The sequence below is a fragment of the Schistocerca gregaria genome, chromosome 4, assembly GCF_023897955.1.
Source record: "Schistocerca gregaria isolate iqSchGreg1 chromosome 4, iqSchGreg1.2, whole genome shotgun sequence".
Taxonomy (NCBI): Eukaryota; Metazoa; Arthropoda; class Insecta; order Orthoptera; family Acrididae; genus Schistocerca; species Schistocerca gregaria.
This window is the reverse complement of record NC_064923.1, coordinates 416,902,600-416,929,446: the sequence shown is the minus strand read 5'-3', so window position 1 is coordinate 416,929,446 and position 26,847 is coordinate 416,902,600.

Sequence of the window (26,847 nt, the reverse complement as noted above, 5' to 3'; positions counted from 1 at the left end):
ACAGCAAACTGGTCAGAATGTGAGTGAGTAGACAAATAACTGGACACATTTATCTGTAGAGGAGTTACAGGTCTGGAATGGAATGAATATCTTGATGGGTGTGGTTGTGTTGCCAAGTGTAGTGCACTACTGGAGTTCAGAAACTGCCTTATGTCAGCATTACATATCGAAACCTTTGAAAAGTAAAATTTTGAAGAAGATATGTAGCAAATAAATAAAGTACACTCATTATTCCTTCCATCGGTCTACGCACTGAAATTATTTGCGAAAATTAGCAGTTGTTTGGCTATTTGGAGGTAAATGTTTTGCATTATTTACGAGCGGTTTGCATGTCTGTAGGCTGTGCTATGAGTTACTTTTAACTGTTTACAATTAGCAAGAGTGAGTATAGGACATTATAAATGAGTTATGTAGAAGTGTTTTGCAGGTCTGTATGATGTGATACATATACTCCATTCCTAAATGTGCAGGGTGAGTCCGTTTAACAGAAACGTGTAGGAAGAGGTTGAGTGCTGGTGGCTTAGTTTGAAACAATTTTCTTAAGTTGGTGGCGGAAGTGCATGTGAGCTTTGTTTACTGGCAAATTTCAAGCTTGGCGCTGGTTCCTTGGAGGAGGAGGTGGCGTTCTGGTCCTTGAAAAGTAGTTGATATTAGGGAGCTGAACACGTTTGAATATGTATATGAAATTGTAAATGGAAATATTTAATACAGCGTCGTGGTGAATTAGCGAGCATTCTCGCGAGGAGCAAACGCACTGTTATATGGTCATGGTAGAATCCACTGCCGGTCAAACTCCGGCGTCAAACGTATCCTTAGTACGGCACGCGGTCGACAGGAAACATCGTGTCCAGTGTTAAGTGCTACCGGGCGCGGCCGACCGTTTGTGGCGGGACCCTCAGGCGCCGCTGCCTACCTGTCGTGCGGGCCGTGGGGGTGTGCTTGACGTAAGGGGGCCAGGGACCGGCCTCAGCCGACCATGCGTACATCAGCTGCGCTCTGGAGTTTCGCTGTGTGAGCATGGAGAAGTCAGTTGGTACACACCTGCATGACCCTAATGTCTGAAATAAAGAGTCATTTTCCAGGTATTTACAGAAGGCTATGTCCGTCGAGCGTATGGAGGGTGTGTGACGTAAGCGGGGCGGCGGCGCAGCGATTGTACAGCGCCAGGGCGAGTCAATTAGCGGGCGTTCTAGTGCGGTCTAAAGGTGCTGTCATATAGTCATGGCGGATTCCACTGTCGAGCAAACTTTGCCGCCAAAAGTGTAACACTGCGTTCTCGCTTGCACAGGGACACGTGGCGAACGGCTGTGTGAGGTCGGCATCGACAGGTTTGAACGTGGTGCCGGAAGTGTTGCAGAGAAACGGCCGACCATTGTGTGATTTAGCTCCGAGGGAGACAATTTTGGCGGGAAACGTGTGGAGGCGACGAATGCACGTGGTGAGCGAACAAGGGGCTGCTGTGACGTCAAACTCGACAAGCTCCAGCGTGTCCAGCGAAAGCATGTTTACGATGTGGGAGCGATCGCCGAGCTCGCCCCCTGCGCTAGTGGCCGGCCGCCTCACGTGACAGGCGTAGACAGTGGCTCCGCGCGCTGGCCAGGGGGTGGCGAGAATTTGAACTAATTCAGTTTTAGCACGGACGTCGTGGTGACTGCACTGCGATATCAAAGATGTGTGTGCTGACTGTGTTGGAGAACAAGTGATGACCGTACTGCTAAAAATAAAGTCTTCAGTCCCTTCCACCCTGCTAAATCAAAGGACATGAATTACGTTACTATAAGTGCAGTTTATTATTTGACACAATTATGATAGGCTACCAGTGAAAAAAAGATAAGTGACGGAAAAAGCTCGCACATGTGATCAATTATGGTGTTGGGGATTTGAACGTGTGATAGATTTTTGTTATGGATGTAAGGAGAATGGCTTTCTCACCGAAAAAATCGGACACCTTGAATAAATAATAAATGATAATAATACATAGAACTACAGTTTTCGAGAGAATATCGTGTTGGAATTTGAATTTGGTGCAATTTTCTAATGGAGGTAGGTCTATAATAATAAATGAAAATGAATGATAATAAACGATAATAAATGACAATGAGTGATAATGAATAATAATAAACAAAAGTTAGGTTTTGCAGCCATTATCGTGTAGGAATTTGAATTTGGAGGGAATTTCTACTGCTGGCAGGTCAGTAATAATAAATAACAATAAATGATAATAAATAATAATAAATAATAATGAATGTTAGTGAATGATAATCAATAATAATAATAAAGACAAGTACGGTCTTTGCATGCATTATCCTGTTGGAATTCAAACATCCCACCATTTTTTCTTCTGGACGCTTAGGTTAGTGGACATAGCACGATTGGACTATTTTCCCGCCAAATTCAAACTTCCAGCCATTTTTTCTTGAGGTTAGGTTAGTGGACATAGCACAATTGGACTATTCTCCCGCCAAAATCCGCCATCTTGGATGACGTTGTTGCCAAGTCTACATGCCTGCATCGAGGATGACATCATCGTCGCCATCTTGAAGGAATTTGGCAGCAATGGAGAGTGGGGTACACATAGGTTGTCCCCCTACTGGCAATAGTAGTTGACAGAATGGTTGGATATAAGAACGTAGACTTCCGCGGCCGGTGTCATAGTGATTAAAATTCTTCTGGGTATTATGCTGCGTCATTGCTAAAAACTGACTACAATAATAAACTAAAACCAACGTTTTGGCCGAATTACAACGGCCTTCCTCAGGGCACGAATGGTTTTGCATGAGGATGGGTGCTTCTATTTATTATAGACTATCGATGTCACTGTTGTAAAACTTTTAATTGGCCCTCTAATACGATTGGCTAGTCATGACGTAAGGGAAGATGGAAGAAAAGTGGCTATTCGTGGATATCCACGTCGACAACTATTGATACCTGTCCGCTAGTCACCGTTCGGCTTCTGGTCGGCTAGTTTTCCTCCTAGTTGCTCTACAGCTTTTTGTGCAGATACGCCCGTGTCCCGTGTAGGTTCTGCACCGCGACCGTTCGCGGCCCTTAGTATTGGGATGGCCGGCAGCCAGGACGCTGTGAGTTTGTAGCCATCTTCTCTGTTGATGTTGTCAGGTTGCAAAATAATTTCGATCGCCTCCCGTATTTTGCGTTCTCGCATCCACGATTTTTTCGCCAGTACTCGGGCTTCCTGGAACCTGATAGGTTGTCCACAGTCACGGTGGTGTTTCGCTATCGCCGATTTATTATGTTGTTGTAATCGTACATAGCGTTCGTGTTCTGCTACTCGTAAACTGATAAGTCTCCCTGTTTGTCCTATGTAGGCAGCTCCGTACTCACACTGTAGTTCGTAAACACCTGCAGTGTTAAGATTGTTGACTACATCCTTGGTGGAACCTATCATTTCGTGGATCCTGTGACTACTTTGAAATATCGGTTTGAAACCTCGTCGGTGGAGGACGTTGCCTAGCCGTTCACTGACGCCTTTTACATATGGTAAGTGTACCAGTGGGAGCTTCTCTTCTTTGCCTTCTTCTCGTCTTCTGCTTCCTGTGATTTTAGCTATCTTTCTTATGATGTTGTCATCATAGTCGTTTAGTGTGTTGTAGCTTTTCAGCAATGACGCGGCATAATACCCGGAAGAGTTTTAATCACTATCAGAATGGTTGGAGTCTATGCAGTGTGTGTACATACCGTAACAGTAGAATATGCTGCACCTGAAGAAGATATTTCGATCAGTTGTCGAAATATTGTGGATAAAATGGAAACAACAACTTGACAGTACGCCTGAAAGCATACTATTAATCAGTCACGCCAAGAGAATCTGCGATATCACATCTTAATATATTCAGAGCTAAACTCTGTGAGCAGAAAAATACAATGTTAAACCATCGCCAAGGCAATCTGAGATATCACAACGTAATATATTCAGAGGTACACTCCACGAGCACAGAAATAGAACTATTGATCAACAGTTACGCACTCACCAAAATACACACATCAAAAAATGTATCGCACCACCTCGGTTCCGAGAGTTCCGGAACCTGTACAGAAAATTCGAATAGAGATCAACATAAACATCGTTTCTGCCCTTTTTATTGCTCATGAAAACCACACATTGCATGTTGTACCACCATACAGCGAGACTTTCAGAGTGTTGTCCAGATTGCTGTACACACCGGTACCTGTAATACCCAGTGGAACGTCCTCTTGCATTGATGCGTGCCTGTATTCGTCGTGGCATACTATCCACAAGGTCATCAAGGCACTGTTGGTCCAGATTGTCCCACTCCTCAACGGCGATTCGGCGTAGATCCCTCAGAGTGGTGGTTGGTCACGTCGTTCATAGACAGCCCTTTTCAATATATCCAAGTCATGTGAGATAGGGTTCGTGTCTGGAGAACACGTTGGCCACTCTAGTCGAGCGATGTCGTTATCCTGAAGGAGGTCGTTCACAGGATGTGCACGATGAGGGCGCGAATTGTCGTCCATGAACACAAATGTCTCGTCTGTATGCTGCCGATATGGTTGCACTATCGGTCAGAGGATGGCATTCACGAATCGTACAGCCATTAGGGCGCCTTCCATGACCACCATCGGCGTACGTCGGCTCCACATGATGCCACCCCAAAACAGCAGGTAACCTCCACCTTGTTGCATTCGCTGGACAGTGTGTCTAAGGTGTTCAACTTGACGTGGTTGCCTTCAAACATGTCTCCGACGATTGTCTGGTTGAAGCCATATGCGACACTCGCGGTGAAGAGAACGTGATGCCAATCCTGAGCGGTCCATTCGGCATGTTGTTGGGCCCTTCTGTACCGCGCTGCATGGTGTCGTGGTTGCAAAGATGGACCTCGCCATGGACGTCGGGAGTGAAGTTCCGCATCATTCAGCCTATTGCGCACAGTTTGAGTCGTAACACGACGTCCAGTGGCTGCACGAAAAGCATTATTCAACATAGTGGCGTTGCTGTCGGGGTTCCTTCGCGCCATAATCTGTAGGTAGCGGTCTACCACTGCAGTAGTAGCCCTTGGCGGCCTGAGCGAGGTATGTCATCGACAGTTACTGTCTCTCTCTGTATCTCCTCCATGTCTGAACAACATCGCTTTGGTTCACTCTGAGACGCCTGGACACTTCCCTCGTTGAGGCACAAAGTAACAATGCGGACTCGATCGAACTGCGGTACTGACCGTCTAGGCATGGTTGACCTACAGTCAACACGAGCTGTGTACCTCCTTCCTGGAGTAATGACTGGAACTGATCGGCAATCGGGCCCAATCCATCTAATAGGAGTTACTCATGCATGGTTGTTTACATCTTTGGGCGGGTTTAGTGACATCTCTGAACAGTCAAAGACACTGTGTCTGTGATACAATATTCACAGGTAACGTCTTTCTTCAGGAGTTCTGGTACTGGGGTAATGCAAAACTTTTTTTGATGCATGTGTATCGCATCACAACAACGCTAACAGTCACCAGAGATACAGTGCACATGATTATCATTATAGTGTATTGACTCATGGTTGAGAGGAAATATATTGAAAGTGAACTTAGTAATTATACTACTACCACACCTGGTTGAGGTCTAGGTATCAAAGATGTACAGCTTTGATGCACTACAATATAAGTGAACTGTATCATAAAATATTGTAGTCATCACAAAAGACAGTTACAAAAATCTACTCAACAGCTTACTCTCCCACCCCCCACTCCCCCTTTCCCAGACAAGCTGGCTCCAGTCGATACCAATCAGCTCAAACACATTTCAACTTACATCATGGAAATAAATTAAAGTCCATAAATTTCACAGGAAATTACAATCAGCACGTTTTATAATCATCTCACAAGGAGACTCAGGCCAGGCAATGTTAGGGAGAAACACTGAACGATAAATTGGAAAATTATTTTGAACCCCATACTCCAATTAAAATCAGTATCAACATAGTATGACACTGAAAATTCAAAGGTCCCCAAAGGAGAAAACCTGCACAAAATTAAATCAAAGCAGAGCATCTGTGGCAGTCACTGCTCTACTGTCAACACACTGGAACGCGCCATAATCTGCATAGACCAATTCCAAACATAGAACTCATGCTGCAAAAATCTAATGGCAATTATTAGGACAACAGAGACAATGATATCACTTAAAGATGTATGTCACCCACAATGGCAAATTTTTTCCTGAAACAAAGAACAACAGCTATGCTTGGGTTATTGGCCAGTTCACATATTTTGCAATGAAGACCAAAAATGCGAGTATAGATAAGTGCATACACACATAGACAAAAAAAAAAAAAAATTGATCGCCGGCAGGCCGCAGCTGAGGCTAACACCGACTCGAACACTTTAGGTGGCCAATAAAGGCGATTGCCCCTCATAATTCTAAGTCCGGTGATATGTCCGATCTGGGCACTGCAGAAAGCGGAAGCGTCTGGAGAGAGTGTTGTCATTTCCTCGAGAGGCTGCAACGCTGTAACTGGTTGTGGTCCAGTGATAAACGTCGCGTAATGTAGCCATGAATCGCGAGGCTCAATCCACTCCATTCCATTTTTTTTCTAATCGCATTTCAGTTTTTGCGAAAGTAGTCAGTCTGGCAGAGCTCATAAATAATTCCCTTCACTTCATAACCAACACGTAATACCAGAGATCCTCACAACAATTACACTGTGTCAAGACTGGGTTTCCGCTCGGTCGTTTCCTCGCCCTAAGAGAATAGAAGCTTTCGAAATGTGGTGCTACTGAAGAATGCTGAAGATTAGATGGGTAGATCACATAACTAATGGGGAGGTACTGAGTAGGATTGAAGAGAAGAGAAGTTTGTGGCACAACTTGACTAGAAGAAGGGATCGATTGGTAGAACATGTTTTGAGGCATCAACGGAACACCAATTTAGTACTGAAGGGCAGCGTGGAGAGTAAAAATCGTAGAGGGAGACCAAGAGATGGATAGACTAAGCAGATTCAGAAGGATGTAGGTTGCAATAGGTATTGGGAGATGAAGATGCTTGCACAGGATAGAGTAGCATGGAGAGCTGCATCACACCAGTCTCAGGACTGAAGACCACAACAACAACGGCACAGCGGCCCCTGGCAGCTGACTACCAGCCGCACGCCACTCGGCATCGCCAGGCGTCGTACGACCAGGTGGACGCGGCGCTACGATTGTGTTTATCGACTGGCATTTTCTAATTTGAAGTTAGTTTATCTTGCATTACATGTTGCATTTTGCATGCCCGAAACTTATGAACATTGTTCAAGAGTTGTAAAACAGAGTTGCAAGTGAAAAAAGTCTATCATTTGCAACATATTTCTTCCTCTGGCTTTAACAGGGGTGTGAAGGCAGCCAAGAACGCTTGCACTTTGTGTGGGGCAAGTGCTTTTGGGTAAAACACGTTACCAAAGGATATTATGTTTCAAGAATAGTCTTTCAATCTGTCACGAGTCATTTTCTACATTCAGGGAGTCTCGATAACTGACATATGTGATGAAGTGCCGCCAATTAACCACAGTACGCCATTTACGTTCAATAGATAAGCTTCAGAAGTCGGCAACAACAAAAATCAAAGGGCTGACTATTACGGCATTTTAGTTTGAACAACATAATTTCGGTCATTGAGAATTTCTATGGAGCACTGCTACTGGTGTCTCGTTAATATGTCTTTATGTTAACTTCTTAAGAGGAAACTGATGGTCAAGGCACCTACTCGAGCGAAGTGAAGTGTGAGCATAATATTTTGCAAGTGGTGACTTAATAAAGGTGCTGTGCTCTACGAAACGCTCACCAACGTCTTGTCTATTGCAGCTGGTGTTTGTTGCCACTAACTAAGAACTGTAATTCAGCTTACCATGGTAACCTTAGGACGAAAGTCTATTTTAATTAAAAAAAGTACTGTAACATGAGCATGTGTATAACAGCACGAGTGAATAAGATATTACTCATTCTGGACTTCGAAACGGTATGTGTTTATTTACTGTTGTAAGTCAAACTGGAACAGTATGCAAATATGGCATTTCATAGCTATTATTTATTTATTGATTTTGGATCTGACTGCCTGTAGCTCTGTCACGAAACATCTAAAACATTTGGCCTTCAGCGAAACAGGAACCGTGACCCAAAGCAGCCACGACTTCAGAACCAAACACGTTACCTTTTTTTTTTTTTTGCATTTTGTTCGTTAACGATCGTTGTGTTTTGTCGTTGCGGACATCGCAAGACATCCTGTCGAAGTTCGGTGGTTGATCCTTCCACTCAGTTTTTTATTACAGCCGGCCGCGGTGGTCTCACGGTTCTAGGCGCGCAGTCCGGAACCGTGCGACTGATACGGTTGCAGGTTCGAATCCTGACTCGGGCATGGATGTGTGTGATGTCCTTAGGTTAGTTAGGTTTAAGTAGTTCTAAGTTCTAGGGGACTGATGACCACAGCAGTTGAGTCCCATAGTGCTCAGAGCCATTTGAACCATTTTTTTATTACAGAGGCTGACCGGCTATCTGACCTAACACGCTGAGCTACCGTGCCGGAAAAATGTCACAGTCAGCGAGACTCGAACTGCGAACCAGAACAGACGCTTTTTTACAGGTCAGCATGTCACCACAGAGCTAGCCATGAGACATACCTCAGTGTCACTGAAGCACTGCTGTGAGCGTCTCTTCTTTATTGTTCCAGTGGTGGCTAGAACTGAGAAACTGCAGCGTAAAAGACAAAATTGGTTGTAATTTCCACGTGAAATGACCTCCCTAGACAAAAAAAGGATAAAGTGATACGCCAATGTCACACCATTAAAGAAAATAACTCTCATTATTCAATCTAACTGACAAGGAAATATCAAAGGGATTTGCATCATATTCATACCTCATGCAGGAAGTAACTCGGTAGTCACACCGTTTCCAAGCATATTCTACGTTGTTGCCAATTTTCAGTTACACTATAAGTACGAAGAATTCGTTTCAACAGGCGATGTGAAGCGGAAGAAAGCACCTCTTGTGCCTGAAATACACGGCGAAAGAGGACCTGAATACGAGAAGTATAAGCCAATGGATTTTATTCGTGGTTCTGAACTACAGCGTAGTTACTAACAGTTCTCAGATGCACCAACTACAAATAAAACGACATAAATCTGTTACAAGTATTTCTGTTTTTTTCTGTCGTAAGCACATTGACAACTGAAAAGCTAATTCGCCTAAGGCGATCCACATGTCTGCAGTGTATCGAGTGGTGAAATGAAAATGAAATGTCGTGTGGCTAGGGCCTCCGGTCGGGTAGATCGTTCGCCTGGTGCAGGTCTTTCGATTTGACGCCACTGCTGCGACCTGGGCGTCGATGGGGATGAAATGATGATGATTAGGACAACGCAACACCCAGTCCCTGAGCAAAGAAAATCTCCGACCCAGTCGGGAATCGAACCCGGACCCTTAGGATTGTCAATCTGTCACGCTGGCCACTTTTTTTTTATTCACCAAAAACAGTAACAAAAATGGCTACAATGAAATGACATAAATAAGGTGACAGATAATTGCAGTCATAAATTACAGCATTCAAAGAATGAGTCTTTAGCAGTAGCACAATTTAGCACCTTCACTGTCACCTTCAACTGGTGGCAGGTCAGCAGTACATTTTCTTCTTCTGCAGCCGGTTCCTCATCTTCATTTCCCAGACCCAAATTAATCATTCAGTAAATCCTTGATGTGTGTTCCTTCCAGGGTAAATTACGTGGACAGAAGAGCAGTCCCGAACAGCGACATCGCAAAATATTTCTCTGCCTTATTATTTTTGTCAGTTCCAGCCTTCTAAACGCATCTATAGCGACTTCAAGATCTTCCCTTATATCAGACACCAGATGTTTCTCGCCATATTCTTGTATCTGCTGTACTGCTGATTTATTTTTCATGTGTGACTTGCAGGTGAGGTTAGGGTCGGGAACGTGACACAATCCATTCCCTCAGCTACTGAGGGCGGACATAGAGTGGTTATACTGCATACATTATGGGAAAGTAACACGTCTCTTGATCGTTACAGACTTTGAAAATATTTTTCTTAAGAATTCTGTCATTGGCACCGTCCCCGAAGCACAAGAACACAAATAAAAGGACAGCTCAGCTTTCATTGCAGAACGTGAACATCCAGGGTGAGGCTTCGTTAGCTCCGAATAGCGTTACGTTCCAAAGCAAGAATTATCTGAAAAGAGGGCTCAAAAAACTGTGTAAAAATTGATACCAGCGAATATGCGCAGTGTTAGTTCGATTCGAGCTGCTGTTAACGTGAAAGGAGAAGCAGATGTCATCAGGGCACGAAATAAGGAACGAAAAAAACAGACAGTAATGTCTGGAATAAGTCATCGTTAAGCAGAAGTGTCATTAAGCCTGTAAATACTGCAAAAATGACAAGAATATACTCTCAGTGATTAAAGTGTAACTGATATCTCTGCGTAAGCATTAGAAACTAACGATCAAAGTTCGAAAACAATTTATTGGACTGTTCAATCAACCGAAACAAATTCTCCAAGTATACACCAACACAAAACAGTGATCCGTCTTCGATTTACAACTAGATAGAAGAATAATATAGAAAACATCAGAAATAATTTCCTACTAGTCTCCGCCAGAGACTTCTCCGATATACCAAGCCCGCAAAGAACCAGAGGCTGTACAGAGTTTCAGGGATAGCAAAAGTGAACAATTGACAGAAACGGGGGAAAGAAATACAGTAGAAGAAGAATGGGTAGCTTTGAGGGATAAAGTAGTGAAGGCAGTAGACGATCAAGTAGGAGGGCTAGTAGAAATCCTTGGGTAACAGAAGAAATATTGAATTTAATTGATGAAAGGAGAAAATATAAAAATGCAGTGAATAAGGCAGGCAAAAAGGAATACAAACATCTCAAAAATGAGATCGACAGGAAGTGCAAAATGGCTAAGCAGGGATGGCTAGAGGACAAATGTAAGGATGTAGAGGCTTATCTCACTAGCGGTAAGATAGATACTACCTACAGGAAAATCAAAGAGACCCTTGAAGAAAAGAGAACCACTTGTATGAATATCAAGAGCACAGATGGAAACCCAGTTCTAAGCAAAGAAGGGAAAGCAGGAAGGTGGAAGGAGTATATAGTGGGTCTATACAGGGGCGATGTACTTGAGGTACTTGAGAGGATGTAAATGAAGATGAAATGGAAGATACGATACTGCGTGAAGAGTTTGACAGAGCACTGAAAGACCTAAGTTGAAACAAGGCCCCGGTAGTAGACAACATTCCATTAGAACTACTGATGGCCTTGGGACAGCCAGTCCTGACAAAACTCTATCATCTGGTGAGCAAGATGTATGAGACAGGCGAAATACCCTCAGACTTCAAGAAGAATATAATAATTCTAATCCCAAAGAAAGCAGGTGTTGACAGATGTGAAAATTACCGAACTATCAGTTTAATAAGTCACAGTTGCAAAATACTAACGCGAATTCTTTACCGACGAATGCAAAAACTGGTGGAAGCCGACCTCGGGGAAGATCAGTTTGAATTCGGTAGAAATGTTGGAACACGTGAGGCAATACTGACCCTACGACTTATCTTAGAAGAAAGATTAAGGAAAGGCAAACCTACGTTTCTAGCATTTGCAGACTTAGAGAAAGCTTTTGACAATGTTGACTGGAATACTCTCTTTCAAATTCTAAAGATGGCAGGGGTAAAATACAGGGAGCGAAAGGCGATTTACAATTTGTACAGAAAGCAGATGGCAGCTATAAGAGTCGAGGGACATGAAAGGGAAGCAGTGGTTGGGAAGGGAGTGAGACAGGGTTGTAGCCTCTCCCCGATGTTATTCAATCTGTATATTGAGCAAGCAGTAAAGGGAACAGAAGAAAAGTTCGGAGTAGGTATTAAAATCCACGGAGAAGAAATAAAAACTTTGAGGTTCGCCGATGACATTGTAATTCTGTCAGAGACAGCAATGGACTTGGAAGAGCAGTTGAACGGAATGGACAGTGTCTTGAAAGGAGGGTGTAAGATGAAAATCAACAACAGCAAAACGAGGATAATGGAATGTAGTCGAATTAAGTCGGGTGATGCTGAGGGAGTTAGATTAGGAAATGAGACACTTAAAGTAGTAACGGAGTTTTGCTATTTGGGGAGCAAAATAACTGATGATGTTCGAAGTAGAAAGGATATAAAATGTAGACTGGCAATGGCAAGGAAAGCGTTTCTGAAGAAGAGAAATTTGTTAACATCGAGTATTGATTTAAGTGTCAGGAAGTCGTTTCTGAAAGTATTTGTAAGGCGTGTAGCCATGTAAGGAAGTGAAACATGGACGATAAATAGTTTAGACAAGAAGAGAATAGAAGCTTTGGAAATGTGGTGCTACTGAAAAACGCTGAAGATTAGATGGGTAGATAACATAGCTAATGAGGAGGTATCAGAGGAGTTTGTGGCACAACTTGACTAGAAGAAGGGATCGATTGGTAGGACATGTTCTGAGGCATCAAGGGATTACCAATTTAGTACTGGAGGGCAGGGTGGAGGGTAAAAATCGTAGAGGGAGACCAAGAGATGAATACACTAAGCAGATTCAGAAGAATGTAGGCTGCAGTAGGTACTGGGAGATGATGAAGCTTGCACAGGATAGTGTAGCATGAAGAGCTACATCAAACCAGTCTCAGGACTGAAGACCACAACAGCAACAGCACATGTCGGACTGTAATTCAGACTTATTTTCTGCTTGTGAAAGAGTTTCTCAGCAGTGGGTAAACAGGATCCACACCCTGGTACCCCACGCATAACGCAGACCCATAACATGCCCGTTACTTGCAGTGAAATTCCATATGGTCGCGTCTTTCTCGCAACATCTTTTTGTTTTTTTCTTTTTTCTTCTTTTGCGGTAGACTGTCGCCTCGTTTTGGAAGCGATAAAGAATGTTTAGAGTCCACCATACCATAGTTGACCGAGCGAGGTGGCGCAGTGGTTGGCACACTGGACTCGCATTCGGGAGGACGACGGTTCAATCCCGCGTACGGCCATCCTGATTTAGGTTTTCCGTGATTTCCCTAAATCGCTCCAGGCAAATGCCGGGATGGTTCCTTTGAAAGGATGCGGCCGACTTCCTTCCCCATCCTTCCCTAATCCGACGAGACCGATGACCTCACAGTTTGTTCTCTTCCCCCAAACAACCAACCAACCAACATACCATAGTTCATACCCACTGCCTCCCCGCTCAACCACAACAACAACCATGTATGTTTTTTAAAATGTGACACTGGATGCAATTTCATGCCTACCATATCGGCTTCTTGTTGTCAGCTTTTTTGAGTGGCTATTGTGCTGTTACTCTGAAGATGAATACGTGAGGTAAATGCTAATATTTTATTGTGGTGATCATCCAGTATCTCTATTCTTGGATCTCCACCATTGAAAATAAAGTGAAAATGAGCCACGTAAATCCGCTTATTACTGATAAACAACATTATAACAGTAAGCAGATTGTGGCGAGCTTCATCAGTCTTCTGACGCTCAAATGTTTCATAGCATTCATTTTATTATTTCGTTGCTGTCGTTTTCAATTAAAATAGAGGAAGGGAATAAACATCTGGCTTTAAACATACGTTTGTAGTAGGACCTGAATGTATGACAGTACATAGTTCGTGAGATATCGTCGAGAATGTGAACATTCTCTCATTGCTTTAGTACAGGCTAAGGTAGAAATTAGCTGTTATAATTGTTTATTCTATGTTTAATTTAACATATTGCAACTCATTTCAAGCATGTTTTACTCATCATCAGGCGTTTCTGCGTCCTGAAGATTCTTACTTATGGTTAAATTTTCTTAGCATGGAACTGTTCTGTTCACTTCTCGCCGCTGGAATAGATATTGGAGTATTTGAGGAGAAGCTGTGCCAGTGAGTGGCCAGAAATCGATTGCCACGTATGATTTCTGCTGGCGTGGAGCTGTGTCTGGTCGTTTCATCGTTTGTCGTGATTGAAATCACGGCCTGTACGGTTTTCAGATAATGTTTATTCAGTTGTTGTGGTGCGATATTGTCTGATATACTTTTTATAAGTCAGTTGCTCACTTACATTTTTGGCATTCCACGCTTCATCTGCATCCATGGCACTATGAATGAATGGTTTGTGACGTTACACTACTGCACTGTTTAATCTGACACTGATTTGAACATAATTATTCCATACTGTCTTGGTCCTTAAACTTAGCTAACAGGGCAAAAATGAAATAAGAAAAAAGGAGATTTTTTACGAGAGACGTTGTTATTTACTTGTAAAATGACAACCCTGTAGGCTAGGTGGAAACGTTAATTTTCCACGTCTCTGTTGGTTATTCTGCACGAATTATGCAATCATCAAAATTCCAAACAAATTTCTAGTCAACTACGGTAATTCAGCTACAATCTTGAAAGTCCGTCGAGTGTCAGTGGTTTTCCAAACACTTCTCAGACTGCATTTTATATAGAACAGTTTTTCAGACAGTACATGTAATGGGACTTCAGTGATATCCTTTCGTTATCCATTGTCTTGTGATGCTGATGTCACAAACTTGTGATTCGAAGTGATACATCTATTGATTCCAATAACTAATGGACAGTATATTTCATAACAGTGGAAGCAATACTGCAGTAAAGTGATTACTTAACTAACTGTAACAATAGAACCTGCGTAATTACTGTTATTTCATTCTCGTAGTAGACTGTAGTTTACCTAATCAGTTATCTGCAGAATTAATGTGTTTCCCATAAGAATTAATTATGTGTCTACTAATATGGCAGGTGCTTCGTATATTTGATTGAGCAGATTGACGGGTGTTTCCCTGCAAACGTTAAGAGTTTTGTTCCATTCTCTACTTATTCTTGATGCATACGTAAGGTTATACAGTGTACATAGTCACACAGCAGTGAAGAGCTTGTAGAGCGGAATGCTACAGGCAGAGCTTCATAAGAGCTGCTGGTTATAAGAAGGGAAGACAGTACCATGCTACCTTTGTTTGAGTAGTGAGCGTTAGATGAAATGCACTAACACTAATGTCATGCAAAGCCGGTGGACAAAATGATGCAGCCTCATTCTCTGGGCATCTGTACCGCTGTGATTATACAGGTGTCACTGTAATCCATTAGTGGTGGTTACAATACAACTGCTACTGATGCTTTGACAAGAATAGATGAGAATTTACATTTTAAGTTTGCCTCGTTTCTTGAGTTTGATCTTAATAAATTCCCACAGTTTCACACTAACGGACCCTTTTGGCTGTCAAATTATTCGTCTGGGAGTTACCTAAGTGTAAAGGCTGGAACACTCGACTATTTAAAGTGATACTCCATTTTGGTACGAATATAACTCGGAAAGCGAAGTTAATTTGATTTTCAATCCATCTCCTGTCGACATAGTGAATGATGACTGAATGATCTGACAACTGTGTTGCACCATGCATGAATTCTGTAAACTGTTGTGGCCACTGTGAGTCAGTGCTGAATGCACACATGGGCAGAGATGTTCACTGAGGTAAGGGAGGGGGGCGGGGCATTGGTACTCTCCATCCTTACATGCCACTATACCACAATGAGTAAGGTAACACAATATTCATTCACAAGAAAAACTCGATTTCCCCAAATCCACAGATAAGAATTCTTGAGTGGTCTTATAATCTTCATCTACATCTACATCCATACTCCGCAAGCCACCTGACCGTGTGTGGCGGAGGGTACTTTGAGTACCTCTATCAGTTCAAAATGGTTCAAATGGCTCTGAGCACTATGGGACTTAACTGCTGATAACATATTATGCTCCACAACCCTAAAATGTTTATTTTCTCACTTTATACTGAATCAAGTGCTGTGATACGAGAGAAGGAAATGGATCATGCTCCTTACAAAAGCTGTTTACTTGTGTTCTACTATCGAGCGCAGAAAAGCTCGTTAGTTCCTTTTGTGTGTGTTGTATAAATTTTGATGTCACCTCGTCTTACTTTGCGAGTAAGTTCTCTTCCTATTGGGGTAGGAAGAGAGTGGTCAAATGGCTCTAAGCACTATAGAACTTAACATTTGAGGTCATTAGACTTAGAACTACTTAAACCTAACTAACCTAAGGACATCACACACATCCATGCCCGAGACAGGATTCGAACCTGCGACCGCAGCAGGCGCGCGGCTCCGGACTGAAACGCCTAGAACCGCTCGGCCACAGGGCCGGCGAGAGTGGCCAATCAGTGGTTAATATTCTGCTGACTAATGACGTGATACTGGGTTCCACATGCTTCGTCTGATCTGGGAACAGAGTTTCACTTTGGCTACACGAAGACTGTGCAGATAATGATGTCGGCACACCGCGTTCAGAACCAAGACAATGTCTTGCAATTTGTATCTTAGCGTGTGCTGGAGTGTCAGTCGGGCAGTCAACATAAACACATTGGGCATTGTTTATCACTGCACGTGACGCGAGTCACGGTGTCGAGAGTGCACTGTCTTTGCTACATGTATTACTGTCATAATACATTTCCCACGAATTTAATTATCATAATGTGCAAGGCACTGGTTGGGTAAGTGTCCATTTTGTAGCTCACCTTGACAGTGAAGTACTTCACACTGATATTTGCTGTGATTTGTACTTTTTCATTTATTTTAACTCACAATGATATTTATTAATGCAATATTGTACCAGACTAGTTTTCTTTCTCACTAAATACCCGTTTTTCTATCGAATAGTCCGCTGCCGGTAGCTGAGTGGTCAGCGCGACGGACTATCAATCCTAAGGGGCCGGGTTCGATTCCCGGCTGGGTTGGAGATTTTCTCCGCTCAGGGACTGGGTGTTGTGTTGTCCTAATCATCATCATTTCATCCTCATCGACGCGCAAGACGCCGAATTAGCGTCTAATCGGAAGACTTGCACCAGGCGAACTGTCTACCGACGGGAGGGCGTCGTCACACGACATCATCATCATCACCTATTGAATAAATTTGTGTTCCTCCTATCAGCAGTAAAAAGTCTTTTGTTTAAGTAAGGGTTCTGATAACAGTCTAAACGCACACTGTATGAGTGCATTACAGCACACAGGTTTCGGTCATCATGTCAGCACACTTGAATCACGAGACAAGTGTTTGAGTAGTCGCACTGATCGAGGACGGGCTACGGTCGCAGGTTCGAATCCTGCCTCGGGCATGGATGTGTGTGATGTCCTTAGGTTAGTTAGGTTTAAGTGGTTCTAAGTTCTAGGGGACTAATGACCCCAGAAGTTAAGTCCCATAGTGCTCATACCCATTTTTAATAGAGGACGGGAGTTGCCGTCCGTCCGAGGATGGTGAGAGATGTGGCCTCCCTAAAGTTACAGCGAGGCGTTGGTGAAGACAATATGTCGCCATTGCCTGTACTGGCCGCAAAAGTGAGCGTGGACGACGCGAGAGAGACAATCGATATCTGCTCCACAACAGACGCGCCTTATCCATTCCTCTGTTGCCGGCACTTAAGAGAGATTTCTAAGCTTCCTAATTTGTGAGCGGTTTTATTAACATCAAATATTGACATTACTAGGTGTACGATCCGTGAGGAGAGCGCTTTACGTCTGGAGTATCTCGTGGACAGAGGAAGGAACAAGGGGACGCTATTCTTTTGCGGTTTGGAGTTATATCTCGGCTCGGGGTGCAGGGCCCCTTGACAAATTGAGGGCGTTCTCAACACAGAAGCCTGCCTCATTATTCTGGAGAATATAATGAAGCCAAGCGTTGAGATGCTGTATCCTCAAGGCGACGTCTGTTTACTTCAAGTATGGACAGCAAATAACGCAAAAGTGTTTTCATAGTTTTCAAATGCTGATTTATTATTATTATTCTTACCGTATTTACCAACTAGCCGTAACAACGTCAATTCTTCTTCTTTCTTTGTTGTTCGTTTTTTTTTTTTTCAAGTATCCCGTCAGTTTCTCCCATGTTCTCTTTTCTTCATCTGTTCACGTTGTTTACAATTTCTTATTTCTTCTGCTTTGAAATGCTACTAAACACAATATTTTATTCTTAAAAAGGTTTACTGCCGTTAGTTTCGGTTCTTTGACCTTGTTGCTTTCTAGTTCTCTGCATCCTTCTTAACTCATGATAGTGTTGATTTATTCTTACAGAAGCAAAGGAGTATTTGTTTCTTTAGCCTGTTGGTATTCATTCCGTAAATACGTCCAACAAAGGTTAGTCCTCGCTTAGCCATTATGTCAAACATTGTCTCTATATTTTTGTAGATCTCCTCATTACCGCTCATGTTCCAATCATCCGTCATTTGTATTGCACTCACCTTTTTCTAGTAAACCCTCTGTTATGACTATGATTATTATTGTTGTTAATATGTCATTCGCATAGCTAATATGGTGTATATTTGGACCACTAAAACAGGTATTTAATGCTCATTGTAGTATTAGCAGCACATAACATAACGTATGAGATTGCCGGCATTATTGATATTCCTCAGCTTCCATTGTGCAGTTGCTGCCTGTTACTCATCGATAGGATTCATCTGCGAAACATTGTTGCAAACGCAGAAGTTCAGACTATCCAGTTGTTTCTATACCTCACAAGGAGACCATTAGACCTGTAAATTAGAAATTTCGATAAGTCTCAGGTATGTCGTAGAGGGACCTGTTCTGAACGTGTGGCTAGCGGCTTTTCTTCCAACAGATCCAAGTTTCCGAGGAAATACGAAGACTTTGAAGTTTTTGCATACCGCCTATACCAGTAACGTGAGCTTTGTTCCAAGGTAGTGAGAATAGCAGTGCAGTGGCTATAGTTCACGTTTCTGATACAGACTGTACGGTTTCAAAGCCTTTCTGTGTACTCCTCTCTTCAGTGTCTTCGTACAGAATATCATTAAATATTATATGTCACGCCCGCCGTAGTAATTTCATTAATAAAAATATCTGAACCGGAAAAGTTCTTCAAATGTCTATACTATTTGTGGCTCGCATTTACAATTCGAAATATTTCGATAATGTTCGATTGATTCCCGGGGAGCGCAGACTTAATAGGCACTTTCCGATCAAATCTTTGTAGACAAATCAAAAGCAGGCACTTGCACTCTAAAAATTGTCCCTCGAACATGTACTCCACTTTTCCAAACCTGTGATATTTATTTTTGTAGGCAGACTAAAAGCTTCAGGAAGAAAAATATCCAAAATGCAACCAACTTGCTAAAGACGAATGGAGGAATTGTTTCATGAGAAGCTTTCATAAGAATACGTCCTTCAATTCTGAATCAGTTTAGTGCGCCTGCTTTCACAGTAGTGATCAAATATTCATAGCTCACATCGAAGTTGATCGCAGTAATAAGAATTTTTGGAATTTAAATAAACTATGCTCCCCAGTATCACTTATGAAAAAGCTGTGTGGCTGGAAGGCTGTAGCTTTCATTAAAAGTTCGTTGTACTCAACGAATTTATGTTTCTGCCGCCTCTATGACAAATACCATCAGTAATTCTGTTCTAGAACAGCAAGCGACAGTGAGGAAGAAGATCCCGTAATCCGTTCCATAACAAACGGACTACACATCTGAAGAAAGTTTGCTTTAATGATTGTTTTATTAATGACATTAACACGTCTTAGATGACTATTTTTGAATAATTTTGCATGACATATGCTATTTAATGATATTCTGTACGATTAAATTGGAAGAAAAGTACACGGGCAGGATTTGAACCTGTACCGTCCTCATGATAACCTCGAACTGTAGCCGCTGTCCTTCTCTGCGTTGCTCAACACAGAGATCACGTTACTAGCGTATACGGTTCGCAAACTACTTCAACTATAAGTCGTTAGATGAAACGCCACTAGCCAGGTTCCTCCACTCTCATTAACAGGTCCGATGGACTCCCTATCAGTCCAATACCACATCGTTTGATTTGGTACAGCCAGTCTCTCTCAATCTGGCTTTCACGCTAAGATTTCCACCACATAATGGACATTGTAAAATACGCTCGTAATCGGAATTTAACTACAATAGGACTCTCAGCTATGACTGGACCTGAAATCTTGGACACTCTAAAAACATCAATACATTGTGTAAATTGCAAATACGTTCTTGAAATATAAACAGAAGAAATAAATAGGTAAATATTTATTTCAAGGACAACAGCCCCATCCACCAAAGCAGAGTCGTTCAGGGGAATGGTTTCACACCCAAGACAGAACGAAACTAGTAGAGTTTGTTCCACGGTCACTGGACCTCAAACCTATTGAGAGCATTTGGGCGGAGGAATCGGGGCCACTGCAAATTGTGTCTATAAATGGAAGCGACCTTAGGAATAACGTAGAAAACACGTGGTGGGAAATAAACCATAATGAAACACTTTCAAGGCAGTTAGTAGAATCAGTTCCTAGGTGCCTTGGAGAAATCCTACGCAATGATTTTGTGCGAATTGGCTACTAGAAGTACACTCTTCCCTAAACGCCATACAGCTCTTCGTCGTAGAAATCCATTATCCTTTAACCTCCTTCACACAGTTCATGCACTGCCAGGAAACTGAGAAATCTTTCCCAGTTGACAGCAACTGAGTGATAAAATGGCAAGTATCTTATCGAGCACACATTGGACGTCTCTCTCACTGTACACAAAGGCTGTCTCTGTGTGTGTGTGTGTGATTAAAAGACGAGTAACAATAAAAATCGCATTAAATATCGACGTGGAATGTTTTAATGCGTCGGAAAGTTACAAAATTAATATTTACCCAACCCATGTTCTGCACCTTAGGTTAGTTCAATTGGTAGGAAATGTATTATGATTGTATGGCATCGTATTGTACGTTAACCAGAGACCTAGAAACGACGCTGCCCCACACTGAACCCAGGGTTATTGTGTGGTTCGGCCCCCGGTAGAGACCCCCCCCCCTCCCCGCCCCCAGGAAACGTCTCACACCAGGCGAGTGTAACCCCTATGTTTGAGTGGTACAGTGATTGTGGTGTACGCGTATGTAGAGAACTTGTTTGCGCAGCAATTGCCGACATAGTGTAGCTGAGGCGGTACACGGGGAACCAGCCCGCATTCGCTGAGGTAGATGGAAAACCACCCAAAAATATCCACAGACTGGCCGGCTCACAGGACCTCGACACAAGCTCTCCGGGTGGATTCGTGCCGAGGACCAGGCTCTTCTTCCCACTCGGAAAGCCATGCGTTAGACTGCTCGGCTAACCAGGCGGCCCATTATGACTGTAATACACACATTAAAAAACCTGTACAGAAAATTCTAATAAAGATCAACATAAACATTTCCACCCTTTTTATTGCTCATGAAAACCACACATTGCATGTTGTACCACCAGACAGCGAGACCTACAGAGGCACTGAGTGAGGTGGCGCAGTGGTTAGACACTGGACTTGCATTCAGAAGGACGACGGTTCAATCCCGCATCCGGCCATCCTGATTTAGGTTTTCTGTGATTTCCTTAAAATCACTCTAGGCAAATGCCGGGGTAGTTTCTCTGAAAGGGCATGGCCGACTTCCTTCCCCATCCTTCCCTAATCCGATGAGACCGATGACCACGCTGTCTGGTCTCCTTCCCCAAACCAACCAACCAACCTACAGAGGTGGTAGTCCAGATCACTGTACACACCGGAACCTCTAATACCCAGTAGCAAGTCCTCTTGCATTGACACATGTCTGTATTCATCGTGGCATCTGTTGATCCAGATTGTCCCACTCCTCAACAGTGATTCAGCGTAGATCCCTCAGAGCAGTTGGTGGATCACGTCGTTCATAAACATCCCTTTTCAATCTATTCCAGGCATGTTCCATAGGGTTCCTGTCTTGAGAACATGCTGGCCACTCTAGTTGAGCGATGTCGTTATCCTGATGGAAGTCATTCACAAGATGTGCACGATGGGGTTGTGTATTGCCGTCCATGAAGACGAATGCCTCGCCAATATGCTGCTGACATGGTTGCACTATCGGTCGGAGGATGGCATTCACATATCATACAGCCGTTAGGGCGCCTTCAATGACCAACAGTAGCGTAAGTCGGCCCCACATAATGCCACTCCAAAACATCAGGAAACCTCTACCTCGCTGCACTCGCTGGACAGTGTGTCCAAGGCGTTCAGTCTGACCGGGTTGCCTATAAACACGTCTCCAATGATTGATGGCTCTAAGCACTATGAGACTTAACATCTGGGGTCACCAGTCCTCAAGACTTAGAACTACTTAATCCTAACTAACCTAAGGACATAACACGCATCCATACCCAAGGCAGGATTCGAACCTGCGACCGTAGCAGGCGCGCGGTTCCAGACTGAAGCGACTAGAACTGCTTGGTCACAGCAGCCGGCTAGACAATTGTCTGGTTGAAGGCATATGCGACACTCATCGGTGAAGAGAAATGATCGGCTGTCGGACCCCTCCATCTAATAGGCTTTGTTCATGCATGGTTGTTTACATCTTTGAGCGGGTTTAGTGACATCTCTGAACAGCGAAAGAGATTGTGTCTGTAATACAATATCCACAGTCAACGTCTATCTTCAAGAGTTCTGGGAACTGGGGTGATGCAAAACTTTTTTTTGCTTTGTGTATATTCAGCAATGACAGCGGACTATGGACATAGTGACTCGTGACAAGGGCAGTGACTAACAGTGCGCTATGCACTGATGTTGATTGGCCGACTGACACTCCAGCACACGCTAAGATACAAACTGCAAGACATCGTCTTGACTCTGAATGCAGTGTGCCGAGATCACTATCTGCACAGTCTTCGAGCAGCCAATGTGAAACACTATTCCCAGATCCGATGAAGTACGTGGTACCAGTATCATTTCATTAGTCAGGAGAATATTAATCAGTGATTGACGACTCTCTCCTTACTCCAATAGGAAGAGAGCTTACTCGCAAAGTAAGTTGATGTGACTCCAAAATTTAAGCAACTCACACAAAAGGAATTAAAGAGCTTTTCTGCACTCGATATAGTACGTAAGTTAATAGATTGTCTGAGAAGCATATAATTCATTTGCTTCTCAAAGAACTCGTCTCAGTATGACGTGAGACACTTTTTGGGGTTGTACAGCAGAATACAATAACAGATTGTAATTGTAGTACCGATCGGAAACAATATAAAATCAAGGAGCCTATTTTATTTCATGCATAACTACTGCTCACAAATTCTGATTTGTGGATCTGCGGACATTGGTTGAGTGACCCAGCCATTACATTTACATGATTCCCATGCAAATAATTTGATAGCCAAAAGAGCCCATTTGTGTGAAGCTATTGGGAATTTATTTATGACTCTTCTCCTTGTCAGTGTTGTCCATACGTTCCTTTCCTCTCCTATTCTGTGCAGCACCTTCTCATTTCTTACATTATCAGTCCACATAACTTTCAACATTCGTCTGGAGCATCACATCTCAAATGCTTCGATTGTCTTCTGTTCCTGTTTTCCCACAGTCCATGATTCACAACCATACAATGCGGTGCTCCATCGTACATTCTCAGAAATTTCTTCCTCAAATGAAGGCCTATGTTTGATACCAGTAGACTGCTCTTGGCTAGGCATGTCCTTTCTGCCAGTGCCTGTCTACTTTTGATGTCCTCATTGCTCTGTCCGTCATTGGTTATTTTGCTGGCTAGGTAGCAGAATTCCTTAACTTTATCTACTTCGTCACCATCAATCCTGATGTTAAGTTTCTCGCTGTTCGCATTTCTACTACTTCTCATTACCTTCGTCTTTCTCCGATTTACTCTCAGTCCATATTCTGTATTCGTTAGACTTCTCATTCCATTCAGGAGATTAAGTTATTCTTCTTCACTTCCAATGTCATCAGAGAATCAAAGTAACATAAACACAACTTAAAAGACATGTACTTTATAATAAATAATGCAAATGAGATACTATTCTGTGCTGTACAGCATGAAAACACATGCATAATAGCATACCATGCTTCAGAGCAAATTCGCAAACAAAATGTTAAAAAATATTGTTCTTATAATTTCTGCAATTGTCAAATTTAATTTGAAGTTTCTTCCGCACTGTGAAAATAGTGCAATATCAATTAGTTTCGCGCCAGCAAATCGTCTTCATTCACCTCTCAACGCTCGTCGAAGTCGCGATGTTTTGACGAAGTCGTGTTGGCGTTGGCTCCTCCTCCGCCGCGGCGGCTGTCAGGCGTCGCTGTAGCTAGTGTGTGTTGCCACGTGCATAGCGAAGCTCGTGGCGAATCGCGCTGACGCAGTCTCGTAGTTCGTGGTTGGCGACAGGATGGCGGGTAGGTGGCGCAAACGTTGTATACTTCAAGGGTTCGCCACTAGATGTCGAACTCCACGTCGTCGTTGTTTCTATTTCAGCCACTTGGCTCCGCTGTTGTCACTGGCCAGTGTGGTACATCTCCGTTGACTAAATTCTTGCTGTCGCGGCATGTGGAACTTCTTCACTGCTTCAGAGTCTTTGGCTAGCCGCTCATAGTCTGGGTGACGTCATCCAACAATTACGCCACAGTCAACACTCTCAAATGCGGTAACAGTTTATGGGTGCACATCAAATTGAGCGATTTACACCGTTCAAAAGACAATTTCGGAAACAAAATCACTTGGAAACATGTTCCTGATACTTTCGTAACGGAATTTTGGCTGGTTCACTCGCGATTAAGCACAAACGCGCCTTTTCTTACAGTATGAATTTTACAGTACTTCATTCAGGTTTTAGTGTCCATACTTCAATACATTGTTCATTAACACTGCTTTTGTCACTTGAACTCGTAAAAAGAAATTGTTTACTGTTCCTCAGTTACTTTTCACTGTATTGTCTAAATAATGAGCTTCGTTACCGCATTTTCTAATTTCACCATAAATGTTATATTACACTGTTTCTAGTTGGAATACTATAATTTTAATGACGGTAACGATAATACCAAATTATTTTTGCACTAACTATCGTCCGATAATTGTAAATGTCTTTCCACTGAAACGAAAAATTGAGGTCAATAAACCATTGTTCGGCTACGAAGATTGCAACTGTCCTGTCACGGTCGCCAAGATGAAACACCCCCGTTTAAATTCTTCACTGGATTTTGTGTAATTTATCGAAGGCGCCAAAAAGTTAATTATTATGATTATATGACCGTATGCTTAATGGAAGAAAGGCTATCGGCTTTTCAGCTGTGCTTTCGGGGGCATTTCAACCGAGTGCGGCTGTTTTGCAACTGAATAGTGGAATGATTGAAAGTTTGTCTGTTATTAAGGGCCCTAAAGGTTGCGATGTACAAACATATATATTTCCTATTAAGACAAACAAATACTGAGGCAGTTGCTACCTTCGCCTTACACATCTAATTTCGATTATATCTCTTATTGGTCGCTGATTTTAGGTATTTCGTCACACGCAATGATGATGGTTAACATCCACAACAATCCTCACTGCAATCCATGGTTGTTGCTGGCCGACGCGGGTGACGCGAAACACGAAATTCGGCACTTGTCACTTTTGGTGCCATATCACTCGCGAATCGGTATCGATGAGGGTCCACCCCACGACGATTGGGGGGGGACGCGCTCATCTGTCGCACTTCGGTGAATTTACTCGATCACCATTCTTTCCCGTCTCTCCAGTGCTCCTCTGCACTCGTCTCACTGCCTACTGCAGCACTCGACAATCGACCCCTGTCTACTAGCGACCTGGGCATCAGATACTAGCATCTATGTCCGTGGGATCACGGGTCCCTTACAACGCCACACAAAAGACACGGTCGCGGAAACGGATTAGGCGCAGGTCTCTTGGGTACAGCTACGTCGGTCGTAGCCAAGGGCTGAGGACGACATCCGCTCTACCTGGGCCCTGAAAGAGTCCAAGAATGTCAACAGACTTGAAGTTTCCAACTAACATTGCAACATACGTACTGGGCAGATGCCTTGCTCATTATTCGCAGATGAGCCGCGGATATCCGCATCCGCGCAGACCTCTACTTATAAGTATCTCATCTGATCCTGAAACCTTTCCGCTATTAAGCGATTGTAGCTGCTTTTCAGTTCCGCGATAGGTTATCTCAATATCTGCCATTTCGATGTCTGTACGACGATTGAAAGGAGCGACAGTGTTACGATCTTCCGTGGTGAAACTACTTCGGAAGACCGCATTCAGTATTTCGGCCTTTTCTCTGTTATCTTCCGTTTCAGAGCCGGTGTAGTAGCTCTTAGGATTTTTACTCAGGTCGGTTGACAACGTCTTACTTTCAAAATCATTGATCGCTTCTCTCATTGCTCTCCTTACGCTCGCTTTCGGGCTTCATTCAGCTTTTGTTTGTCAGCTAGGTTTTACATCTCTTGAATCTGAGACGAAGTGCTCTTTGTTTACGTAGCGCTTTTCTAACACGGCTATTAAACCATGGTAGGTCTTTCCCATCCCTTATGACCTTACTCGGAACATAGTTGTCTAGAGCATATTGAACGATGGCTTTGCATATTTTCCATTTGTTCTCCACATCTTCGTCCTCATCACCGAATATTTGACGCTCACTGCTGAGATTTTCTGAAACTTGTATCCTGTCACCCTTGCTGAGCAAATATATCTTCCTACCTTTCTTAACATTCTTTGTAGGTCCCGTCATTATGCACTACGCGATCAAAAGTATCTGGACACCCCCAAAAACGTACGTTTTTCATATTAGGTGTATTGTGCTGCCACCTACTGCCAGGTACTCCATATCAGCAACCTCAGTAGTCATTAGACATCGTGAGAGAACAGAATGGGGCGCTCCACAGAATTCACGGACTATGTGGTCAGGTGAGTGGGTGTCACTTGCGTCATACGTCTGTACGCGAGATTTCCATACGCCTAAACATCCCTAGGTCCACTGTTTCCGATGGTGATAGTGAAGTGGAAACCTGAAGGGACGTGTACAGCACAAAAGCGTACAGACCG